This window comes from Cebus imitator, unplaced genomic scaffold, assembly GCF_001604975.1.
Source record: "Cebus imitator isolate Cc_AM_T3 unplaced genomic scaffold, Cebus_imitator-1.0 Scaffold124, whole genome shotgun sequence".
Lineage (NCBI taxonomy): Eukaryota > Metazoa > Chordata > Mammalia > Primates > Cebidae > Cebus > Cebus imitator.
The window spans coordinates 3,121,637-3,133,533 of NW_016107439.1; the positions used below are offsets into that span (position 1 = coordinate 3,121,637).

Here is an 11,897-nt window from a genome sequence, read left to right on the forward strand (position 1 = left end):
ACCCAGCTAATTTTTGCATTTTCAGTAGAGACAAGGTTTCACCACATTGGCCAGGCTGGTCTCAAACTCCTGACCTGAGGTGATCCGCCCACCTCGGCCTCCCAAAGTGCTGGGATTACAGGCATGAGCCCCTGTGCCCGGCCACATAATGTATTTTCAATCCAAGTTTGGTTGGACCTAGGTAGTTCAAATTCATGTTATTCAAGGGCCAACTATAAAAGATTAGCTCATTTAATGCAGCAATGAATGTTTTTACACTCTAAAGACAAAATGATGCTATAACTGGAGAAGAAACCATGATTTCACTAGACATTGCTGTCCCTGGACACTTGATGCTCTTTCTTGTACCATTGCCACATATGAAAAAACAAAATGAAACTCCATACTGTCCTTGATTCTTTGCTAATTTGCTCCAGGTTTAAAATACTAGGCAAGAGGTCCTCCTTAGCTGAACCTATAGCATTTTCCCAGGTCCTAGATGTTAGTAGGTAGAGGAATGCATATGTTTGATCATTTCAACTATTATAATGGAAGACAGTCTCTTTGTTCACTGTTTGGCCAAGACTAATACAACAGAAAATTCTTCAAACAGGAAGGTAGTTTAGATGTTAGACAGCAAAAAATAAATACACAAATAAAAATCCACCAGAACCAATAAATATTAAATACATTTAAAAAATCTCAGCTGGTGAGCATGGAAGGAACATATTTGAATATAATAAAAGCCATATATGACAGGCTCACAGCTAGTATCATGCTAAATGGGGAAAAACTGAAAGTCTTTCCTCTAAGATCTGGACCACAACAAGGATGCTCACTTTTTCCACTGTTATTCAACATAGTACTGAAATTTCTAGCTAGAACAATCAGACAAGAGAAAACACTATAAGGCATCTAAAATGGAAAGGAAGAAGTCAAATTAACCTTATTTGCAGCTGACATAGTCTTATATTTAGAAAAACCTAAAGACTCCACTAAAATACTATTAGAACTGATAAACAAATTGAGTAAAGTTTCAGGATGCAAAATCAACATACAAAAATCTGTAGCATTTCTATATGCCAACAGTGAACAATCTGAAAAAACATATTAAAATGTACCCCATTTACAATAGCCACAAATAAAATCAAACACTTAGAAGTTGACCAAAGAAGTGAAAGATCTCTACAATGAAAACTATAAAGCACTGATGAAAGAAACTGAAGAGGACACACACACACATACACACAAAATGGAGAGATATTTCATGTTCATGGATTGGAGCAATCAGTATTGTTAAAATGTCTATACTATTCAAAGGAATCTACAGATTTAATGCAATCTTTATCTAAATACCAATGATATTCTTCACAGAAACAGAAATCTTAAAATTTGTACGGAACCATAAAAGACCAAGAATAGACAAAACCACCCTAAGCAAAAATCACATTACATGACTTCAAATCACACTACAGAGCTATAGTACCCAAAACAGCATGGTACTAAAAAACAAACAAACAAACAAAAAATGGACATGTAGACTAATCGAACAGATTAGAGAGGCCAGAAACAAATCTATACACCTACAGTGAACTCATTTTTGACAAAGATGCCAAGAACATACATTGGAGAAAGACAATTGCTTCAATAATGGTGCTGTGAAAACAGGATATCCACATGTAAAAGAATAAAACTAGACCCATACCTCTCATCATATATGAAAACCAAATCAAAAGTGATTGAAGACTTAAATCTACACCTCAAACTATCAAATATTACATGAAAACATTGAGGAAACTCTTCAGGACATTGGTCTGAGCAAAAAAAATGTTTGCATAATACCCCATAAACACAGACAACCAAAGCAAAAGTAGGATCACATCAAGTTAAGCTTCTGCACAGCAAAGGAAAAAACCAACAAAGTGAAGAGCAAATCCACAGAATGGGAGAGAGTATTTGCAAACTACCCATCTGTCAAGGGATTAATAACCAGCATATATAAAAAGCTCAAACAACTCAAAAGAAAAAATATAATAATCTGATTTAAAAGGGCAAAAGATCTAAATAGGCACTTCTCAAAAGACATACAAATGGCAAACTGGGATATGAAAAAGTGCTCAACATCACTGGCCATCAGAGAAATGCAAATCCAAACTACAAGACATATCATCTCACTCCAGTTAAAATGGCTTTTATCCAAAATACAGGCAATAATAAATGCTGGTGATGATGTGGAAAAAAGGAAACCCTCATACACTGTTTGTGGCAATATAAATTAGTATGACCATCATGCAGAATAGTTTAGAGGTTCTTCGAAAACTAAAAATATAGCTACCAAATGATGCAGCAATCCAACTGCTGGGTATATACCCCAAAGAAAGGAAATCAGGATAGCAAAGGCATATCTACACTCCCATGCTTGTTGAAGCATTTTTACAATAGCCAAGATTTGGAACTAATGCAGGTGTCTGCCAACAAATTAGTGGATAAAGAAATTATGGTACATATACATAGTGGAGTACTATTCAGCCATAAAAAACAAATGAGGTTCTGTCATTTGCAATAACATGGATGAAACTGGAGGTCATCATGTTTAAGTGAAATAAATCAGGCATAGAAAACTTGGCCAGGTGCCGTGGCTCACACCTGTAATCCCAGTACTTTGGGAAGCCAAGGCAGGTGAATCACTAGGTCAGGAGTTCAAGACCACCCTGGACAACATGGTGAAACCACATCTCTACTAAAAATACAAAAAATTAGCTGGGCATGTTGGCAGGTGTCTGTAGTCCCAGCTACTCAGGAGGCTGAGGCAGAAGAATCGCTTGAACCTGGGAGGTGGAGGTTGAACGACTCCGTCTCTAAAAAAAAAAAAAAAATAGCAAGACAAACTTCACATGTTCTTACTTATTTGTGGAAGCTAAAAATTAAAACAAACTCATGGAGACAGAGAGTAGAAAGATGGTTTCCACAGTCTGGGAAGAGTAGTGAGCAGGATGGGGCAGGTAGCTGAGGGAGAAATAGTGATGGTTAATGAGCACCAAAAGTAGTTAGAAAGAATGAGTAAGGCCAGAAGCGAAACCAAAGCCTGGCTCCGAGCAGCAGCCGCTAAGGTGTCCCTGGCCAGTGTCCTTCCACCTGTCCACAAGCATGGGGAACATCTTCGCCAACCTCTTCAAGGGCCTTTTTGAGAAAAAAGAAATGTGCATCCTCATGATGGGCCTGGATGCTGCGGGAAAGACCACGATCCTGTACAAGCTTAAACTGCGCGAGATCGTGACCACCATTCCCACCATAGGCTTAAACGTGGAAACCGTGGAGTACAAGAAAGAACATCAGCTTCACTGTGTGGGACGTGGGTGGCCAGGACCAGATCCCGCCTCTGTGGCGCCACTACTTCCAAAACACACAAGGCCTGATCTTCGTGGTGGACGGCAAGGAAAGAGAGCGCGTGAAGGAGGCCAGTGAGGAGCTCATGAGGATGCTGGCTGAGGACGAGCTCTGGGATGCTGTCCCCCTGGTGTTCGCCAACAAGCAGGACGTCCCGAATGGCATGAATGCGGCCGAGATCACAGACAAGCTGAGGCTGCGTTCCCTACGCCACAGGAACTGGTATATTCACACTACCTGCGCCACCAGCGGTGACGGGCTCTATGGAGGACTGGACTCGCTGTCAATCAGCTCCAGAACCAGAAGTGAACGCGACCCCACTCCCTCTCACTCCTCTCGCCCTCTGCTTTACTCTCACGTGGCAAGCCTGCATCTCATGGCGTGAGCACCAGAAGCTGCCTGCATGGTTTGGTCACCGTGTGCATTGCACCATGCTGTAAATGTGGCAGAGGCAGCCTGCGGCCAGGCTTTTTATTTAATGTAAATAGTTTTTGTTTCCAATGAGGCAGTTTCTGGTACTCCTATGCAATATAACTCAGCTTTTTTTATTGTAAAAAGAAAAATCAACTCACTGTTGAGTGCTGAGAGGGGACGTAAGCCTGTGGGCACCTGGTCTCCAGGAGTCATTGTGTTGGGAGAGCCAGGCACGCTCTTGGCTTTAGAGCTGTGTTGAAATCCATTTTGGTGGTTGATTTTTAACCCAAACTTAGTGCATTTTAAAAATAGTTAAAAATCCAACGGCTGGGCGCAGTGGCTAACGCCTGTAATCCTAACACTTTGGGAGGCTGAGGCGGATGGATCATGAGGTCAGTAGCTCAAGACCAGACTGGCCAACATGGTGAAACCCTTATCTCTACTAAAAATACAAAAATTAGCTGGGCGTGGTGGTGGGCACCTGTAGTCCCAGCTACTCAGGAGCCTGAGGCAGGAGAATTGCTTAAACCCAGGAGGTCAAGGTTGCAGTGAGCGAAGATTGTGTAACTTCACTCCAGCCTGGGTGACAGAGCAAAACTACACCTCGAAAAAAAGAAAAAAAAAAAAATTACAGGTAGGAGAGGGAAATTATGGAAGGAGACATTCCAGACTGTGAACATGGGTTACCAGTGTAAGTGGAAGAGCGTGAGTAGAGATGGGGAAGTTTGAATTGCTATGAATAAAAGTGGAAGAGGGAATGAGAAAGATGAGTAGAAAGAAAGGGAAAAAAGGAAAAAGAAAAACACTAAAAAGGGACCATTGTTTTCAGCATAAGTCTTCTTATGCTGTAAGAAAACCACCCTCTGTAACCTGTAATTTAAAAAGCTTCTGTCCAAATACTGACTTGTAAAAAAAAAAAAAAAACACCAACATTCAGCTAAGTATGTCATTGTGATTGATTTACATGACAGCAAACACTAAACCAAACCACTGCTTAAATTATCCAGATGTTCTAGAATGAAATATTTCCCATTCTGGAAAGTAATTTGGCAAAAACAGCAAAACTTTCATATCCAGTGATCCAAAAACGTACACCTCTAGAAATCTACCCTAAAGAAAAACTGGAGATTTGGGCATAATTTTTGGTGTAAAGATGTTATTTTAATATTAACTACAATAGCAAACAATAAGGAGAAAAACAGTCTAAATGGCAAAAATTAATTTTGTAGATCCATGAAATGGAACATCAAGCAACCACTAAAAATCATTTTTTTAAAGATTTTTTACCAGCATAGGAAACTCCCCATGATATAATATTAAGTGAACAATAAAACAAGATAGAAAATGTGGATTGCATGTTGCACACACATACACAAACACAAGGACTTTAAGGAAGAACTACACCAAAATGCTAATGATGATTAGCTTTAGGAAGTAAGTTAAAGGTGATTATCGTTGTCTTTGTATTTGTATGGGTTTTTTTTTTTTTTTTTCAAGTTTTCTATACTGGGTGCATATTTGGGATGGAATGCTCTTTTACTCACCTGATACAAAGGCATTCTGTCTAACAAATCAGTCGGCCCCGTGATCCACTGCTTGTCAGCTCTGTGAGGGCTGGTGTCTGCTTCACATTGTGTCCCCCATTGCTGAGCACATGGTAATGGATGAGTGGTTGGGTGGATGGATTTGGTTGTGCCGGTGGGCCAGAAAGGGGTTTCTCTCCTTCATCAATTTCCTATTATTTTGGCACAGTAGGACTTCCTCATAGATTGGAGGACCATTCAGTTGTTTAATGTATAGGCACTACCTTCACCTCTTTCTGTATCTATTAGGTTATAAATCAAGGAGAGGTTAGCATGTGTGAGAAAGAACCAGCAATAACCAGAAATCATCTGTTCATCTGTTAATATAGCATATGGAAAACCACAGGTATATATATCAACACGTGGGACTGGACCAAAGGGTCTCTACCAGGTCTCACCCACATCACTCAGTGAGTCACATTCCACAACCTTCAGCCTTCTATGTCAATCAGGAAAAACAGAAGCCAATATCATACCGGGAAGAGCTGGGCAAAGTAAGACATTTGGGGTATTTAGTACATTTAAAACTCATGCCATATCATTTGACACTTCAGAGTAAAAATTTTGTGAAATGACTATTTTGTTCAAGATCAACATAGCTACCATTTTGAGCATCTACTCATATTAGGTACCTTAAATATGTAAAGGTACTGAATTCTAACAGTATTATTATGCTCATTTTCTTTATGAGGGACCCAAGAGGATGTAAGTTGCTTTATAACAAATAGCTAATAAATGTCAGGGCTAGAATTCAAAGCTGAGCCTGTCCAGCTCCAAAACCTCAGGCTCCGTCCCACACGCTTAGCAGTCTGACGGATTCTGACTCCCTCCCGCTCCAACTGTACTAAAGCAAGTTCTTCCATTGCCACTTTGATGCATTCACTGTCAGCTAAACACATTTTTAAATAGACTTCATTAATGGATGTTAATTCTTCTGTTCTAGAGCTAGCTTTCCCTTTAAGACACTCAGGGACATTTTAAAGTCACAGCTGAGCAATAACAAATTACATTTTCCTGAACAAATTTCTCACCTAATCATAAAATGATTGTGGATGTTAGTGTTTACATCCTGGCTCTGAGCAGTAGTGCAGGAAAACATCAAAGTTTTTTGGGTGACAAAGAATCACCTCTGATCTTCACTTCAAAGACAACCAGGAAAAAAAAATTCTTCCCAGCAGCATGTTTGAAGTTAATGTCAGTCAGGCTTTCCCTCAACTTGTCTATACAAGTATGTGCTTTATAATAATCAGAGCTTGTTAGGAAACCATAAAGCACCCCTAAAATGGCAGTAAAAATACCGCACACACACAATTTTTTCCTATGTGTTACAAACAAATTTTAGTTAATATATTTTTTCCACTCAATCCAGTCACCCAAGTCTAATTTTAAAAGAGTGCCAATAAGGCCCCATCACAAAGATGTACAGATGTTGTTTCTAAGCCCAGGAATCTAAACACTTAATATTTTCCCTGATGTCCGTAGAATTTTCTCCTCTTCAGAACTTTCCTTCCTCTACCTATCCATTTTCTCCCAGGAACACAAAGCCTTCCTTCCAGTCTGGTTCTAGGACCTGTTCAGGAGTCTCAATTTTACCTTCATAAATAGATGCTCTTCTGGAACATGGCAACTGGGGGAAGGCAGCCTTGCTCCTGGAACCCTTCTCAGCCTGGTTTGATGCGTCATCTCTGTCCCCCACAGTGCCCGGTGCTGCTTCGACCTCATCACTTATTGTACAATCATCACCACCTGTAAGCTTTCTGAGAGTTAGGACCATGTTTTAATCATCTTTGCATCCCCGGCACGTAGCCCACTGCCCAGCACACAGTTGGTGCTCGCAAGTTCCTGTTGTTGATTAAGAGCGTGAATAAATGTGCAGATAACCCTTCACCCATGTGGCTAAAAGCAAGAGTTCTCAGGAGTCTGGGAAGAAAGAGGGAGAACAATTGGGAAGCAGGTCAACTAGAGCAAGGATGGGCAGTTGGAACATGTGATGTAAGAAGGTCCAAGAAGACAGGAAGCACATTTAATAGAAAGGGACTCATTAAACACAGGCTAAACGTGAAGTGACTGACAAGGTGACAGCCATTATAGGACATAGGCTAGAGCTTCGGACCCCGGAAAACAGAAAGTTGATATCATTTTGTTTGCAATCAGTGTCCAGGATGAACGCTAACCTTTTTAACTGTTTGCACCTGGAAACATGAGATCCAGGCTAACGTGGTAGTGCCCTCTTTCTTGTGATAAATGCTTAAAAGCTTTCTCAGTACTCCACACCCATGACTTCCATGATGGGTCTGTTTCAGAATGAGCTTGGTAAGACTCCCGGGCTGGGTCAGTAAGTAACCCACCATGCTACTAGACTCTGATTAAAGGCATTATAAAATACTTTACAATGATTTTAAACATTTTTGGCCAGGTGCAGTGGCACACGCCTGTAATCACAGTACTTTGGGAGTCCAAGGAGGGTGGATCAGATCACCTGAGGTCAGGAGTTCAAGATCAGCCTGGCCAACGTGGTGAAATCCCGTCTCGACTAAAAATACAAAAAATTAGCCGGGCATGGTGGCACACACCTGAAGTCCCAGCTACTTGGGAGGCTGAGGCAGGAGAATCACTTAAATCGGGGAGGCAAAAGTTGCAGTAAGCCAAGATCTCACCATGGCACTCCAGCCTGGGCAGCAAGAGCAAAACTGTGTCTCAAAATAAATAAATAAATAAAAATTAAACATTTTCAGTTTAAGTCTGAATGTAATAAGTCATTCAGTCAACAAATATTTGTTGAGTTTCAAACATGTGTTAGCTACTGTGCTGTAACAGTAGGAAGGGTCCAATGTAAAAACACTACACTTTCTCCATTCACTCTGCATGTCCACAGCCACTGCCATCAAGAGTATAGAAGAATGTGAGCAAGAGCAAAAAACAGAGTATTTAGCAAGTCCAACTTCATCTCAGTATCAGTTTATATGAAGAAGGCAATTTCTTCTCTAAGTTACTGAAATGAGGTGATAGTTTATTTGGGGGAATTTTATGAATAGATGATGTCTTCATTCTTTATGCAAAATCCATCTTGGAGTCCACATAACGAACATTAACAACAGCTTGGCCAGAAGCACCAAGTAAGTATGTCGAATGGGTTCAGCTGCAGAAAACAGAATTCACACTACCCAGGTGCAGTGTCTCACACCTGTAATCCCAGCACTTTGGGAGGCACAGGTGGGAGGCTTGAGTCCAGGAGTTTGACACCTGGGGAATATAGTGAGACTCCCCCCCATCTCTACAAAAAATTTTTAAAAATACCCACGCATGGTGGTGCATACCTGTAATCTCTGCTACTTGGGAAGCTAAGTCAGAAGGATCACCTGAGCTCAGAAGGTTGAGGATGCAATGAGTCACAATTGTGCCACTACACTCTATCCTGGGTGACAGAGCAAGACTCCATCTCAAGGAAAAAAAAAAAAGATTTTTGTAGATATACATAAAAATGTACAAAATTTTTTTTTTAATTTACACTACCTCTTGCAGGTCAGCAATCTCAGAGGCCTGGAGGCAGGAAGAGGCTGCCATTCCCTGGGCAATCCCTTCTTGAAACACATCAATCAGAAAAAAATGCTCCTTCTTCCCAGGGGAAAAGTGAGGGAGGAAGCTGAGGCAAGCCAGGCACTTTATTCTACTGCCAATTCCTCCACATGGAATCTATGAGTGAGAAGTTAAGCACTCTCACTAAGCAGTTCAATATTTTGAAGTAGCTGATTTCCTTCCCTGTGATTCTGACCTGGACTCTTTCAAAAACAAGCCCAATCATAATGTGTGTCTCACCCAATTGCTGAAATAAGGACTGAGCTCTCCCACTGTGGTACAGGCCAGTAACAGTCACCTAGGATGGATAAAAGTATCTTTGACTAGCTGTAAATCTGTGTAATCACAAAGTTTAAGAATGTTTCTCATTTCATGTACATCAATCCCAGACCCTCAGACCCTCAGCATCAGTACTGAGATTTTTTTTATTTTTTATTTTTTCAGACAGAGTCTCATTCAGCTGCCCAGGCTAGAGTGCAGTGGCATGATTTCAGTTCACTGCAACTTCTGCCTTCCACCTCAGCCTCCTGAGTAGCTGGGACCCCGGGCATGTACCACCACATCCAGATAACTTTTTGTATTTTTTGTAGAGATAGGGTTTCTCCATGTTGCCCTCACTTCCTTGTACAACTTGCACTCCAAGGAACAAGCTAGGGTCCAGGTGCTCTTAGAGGTATGGCGTCAACATCTGATTTTGCCATTCCTTGGGGTTAATAGCTCAGAACACTAAACAAACATTCACCTAGGAACATAGGGTAATTCTCAGGGTCTGCTTGAGTTACTGCTATCTGATCTCAAACTCCTGAGTTCAAGAGATCTACCCACCTCGGCTTCCCAAAGTGCTGGGATTACAGGCCTGAGCCACTACGCCCAGCCCAGTACTGGGATTGATTCAAAGATCTCAGAGTTATCAAGAGTCATTCTAAAGTGTATTACCCTCTATAGTGGCATATGACTATAGTCCCAGCTAGGCCAAAGCAGAAGGATTGCTTGAGCCCCGTCATTTTGGACCCCCAAGCTGGGAAGCTGGGAGGGTACAGTCACCAAGAGGCCTATAAAAAAAAAACCTGGAGACAGCAGGTGAGACATGCAGTTTTATTCTGGGGACTTATATACCACGCATCCAGGAGTAACATGCTGGACAGGAAAACCACTGCCATTTGCGAACAACACATAGGTTATAAAGGAACTTTTGCTTGGCAACCTCCACTTAGCAGCCCCCACTCAGCTCAAAATGAAGGCCTTCAATTTCTTGTTTGACTTGTGTTCCAAGGAACCAGTCAGGGAAACACAGGGTAATTCTCAGGGTCTGCTTGAGTTACTGCTCTCTGGCAAGACATGCCCACCATCCAGGCCCAGGAGTTCAAGGCTGTAGTGTGCTATGATCATGCCTGTGAATAGCCACTGCATTCCAGCCTGGGAGACATAGCAAGGCTCTGTCTCTAAATAAAATAAAATACAAACTACAAACTTCTCGACAGGCTTGCCACATTAACTCTCAAGGACATACCAGTTTACCTTGAAATTATCTTTTCCAGCAAACCAGCCTCATTTGACATTAGCTTTAATAACGTTTTTCAGATACTCTTACCAATCTTACAGAATAGAAATAGTATGTTTCTAAAAAAAAATAGATTTCAATTTATAAGGCAACGCTTTCACTTCCTTCTTACTGTTTTGATTGGTACTTGAACTATTTATCGTATTCTCCTTTTGTTTAAACTTGGAACTGGAATTTTAAAGTGGAGCTGATAACCTACGTATTCCAGATTTGAAAGTTTTAGCCTCATCAGAAAAAACCAGCAGATGTTCGTTTCTCATGAAAATATGGCAATAAGAATGCATTCGCAGTTACAAAATGGGTAAAGTCATTTGTGGGTGCTCATCAATCCTGCTACTCCTGTGAAAAAGGCTAAAAATGTTGCCTGCATTTTGCAGATGGAAAAAAAATAACAGGTTTCATTGTGCTCTGGGTATAACAGCAAAGCCTTTGGTAGAGCCAGAAATAGAACCTCAAGAGATTTGTGTTCCCTTTTTGATGTAGAACAGAACTCAACTCAGCAGTCTCATTAAAATCATGCTACAGAAGAAGCTGGTCTGTCTCTTCACTCAATTTTCTTTAATATAATTCAATCATTTATTTCAGCTCTACTCTAATTTAGACTAATTAGCATTTCTTATGCTAATTAGTCTGATTGACCATACTGTATAAATTATTATTTTAATTTGTATAGTGATTTCATAGAATACATTGGATGCCAAGCATAGTGGATAGTATGTAATCATTTTAATAAATTTTTTTTTAAAAAAGCAATATTCAATATCATCAAATTCTACAAGAGAGGAAGCTGTATTATTTAGGTTGAGCAGGTCAACATGCAACTTCCCATATGACCGCCTTAATATAGTTCTGGATTTTAGAGCATTACAAATTAAGCCCTACACGCTTTTAAAGAAAAGCATCTTCAATGTTACAGAACTTCAGAATTCCATGCTGCCATCCTGTGTCTACCATCTTGCCATTGCAGCTATAATTTCGATTTTCTAAATTTGTGTTTGTGCACACAAGTGTTCAGCTGTTAGAGTGGCATTTGAGTCATGAGCTGCTACACCGATTAGATGTGCTCAGATTTCCGAATACGTTCACTAACCATCTACACTATTGGACTGGGAATAGACTAGCTCTCAAAACAACAACAACAACAAAAACAAAACAAACAAACACATACAAAAAAATCACACACACAATATTAGCGATATCTGGATCCTCAAGGGCAAAATGAAGATTTTTAACAAAAATTTTAGAGGCTGGGGGTGGTGACTCATGCCTGTAATCTCAGCATTTTGGGAGGCCCAGGCGGGCAGATCATGAGGTCAGCAGATCTAGACCATTCTGGCCAACAGGGTGAAACCCCATCCCTACTAAAAATACAAAAAATTAGCCGGGCATGGTGGCAC

General features: G+C 40.6%; 1 pseudogene; it reads left to right on the forward strand.

Annotated features, from left to right (window-relative positions):
- Positions 1 to 3,056: 3,056 nt before the first annotated feature.
- LOC108312430 lies at positions 3,057 to 3,751 on the forward strand (annotated as a pseudogene).
- The last annotated feature ends 8,146 nt before the right edge of the window (positions 3,752 to 11,897 follow it).